General features: G+C 51.2%; 1 protein-coding gene across 1 annotated transcript in view; it reads right to left on the bottom strand.

The window, feature by feature from the left end:
- The window catches only part of LOC119588121 (doublesex- and mab-3-related transcription factor 2-like), a gene marked incomplete in the record, with an annotated part of 30,832 nt that overhangs the window by 16,801 nt on the left and 13,209 nt on the right, over positions 1 to 822 (bottom strand).

Here is an 822-nt window from a genome sequence, read left to right as displayed (position 1 = left end):
CTGTCTCCTCTTTCCTCAACCCCCCTCTCTCGTGGCATGCAGGTGGGGGGGGGGGGTGACAGTCTGCCGTTCTGCCTGTCGCTCGCTGTCTCTAGCCATCTTGAATTTTCTCGTCTCCTCGCCCCCTACTCCTTCCCTACGTCTCCCCCGCTCCCTCCTCATCTTCTCTCCCCCTCCTTTCCCCTCTCTCCTTCTCTCCCTCTCCCGTGCTCCGTTTTCCTACCCCTCTCTCCTCATCCCTTCCCCTACCCCTCTCCCCTCATCTTCCCCTCTCTCCCCGCTTCCCCTACCCCTCGTCCTCTTCCCTTCGCCTACCTTTCCCCCCTCCCCTTCCTTTCCCTAACTCTTTCCCCGCTTAGCCTCTCCCTCCCCCCCATCCCTTCCCCTAACTCTCTCCCTTATCTTCCCCTGCCCCTACCCCCTCTCCCCTCTTTCCCAAATCTCCTCCTCCATCCCCTCCTCCTCCTCTATCCCTCCTTCCCTTCCTCCCTCCTTCCCTCCCTTCCCTCCTTCCCTTCCTCCCTCCCCCCCTTCGCCTTCTCGCTGTTCCTCGCACCTGTCTCCATCTCCTCACAAATTCATGAGGTCAGAATGTATATTCCTCATTTCCAATTCAGAAAATGGGCTTGGAAATTTTTCTCATTTGTATTTCAACTTTTTTAAAAAATTCATTCGTTATTTTTTGTATCTATTATTATCACTGTTTAAACTATGATTTATGGGTCCTACGAGATTTGTCCCGAGATGTAATCAAATGGATCGTATTTATGTTGTGATATACGAAGTAAATATATAATGTGTTATATGAAGTAAAACGTTATT

Source organism: Penaeus monodon, chromosome 23 (assembly GCF_015228065.2).
Source record: "Penaeus monodon isolate SGIC_2016 chromosome 23, NSTDA_Pmon_1, whole genome shotgun sequence".
NCBI classification, from domain to species: Eukaryota; Metazoa; Arthropoda; class Malacostraca; order Decapoda; family Penaeidae; genus Penaeus; species Penaeus monodon.
Note: the sequence above shows the minus strand (reverse complement) of the source record. Positions and strands in the feature narration are given on the sequence as shown.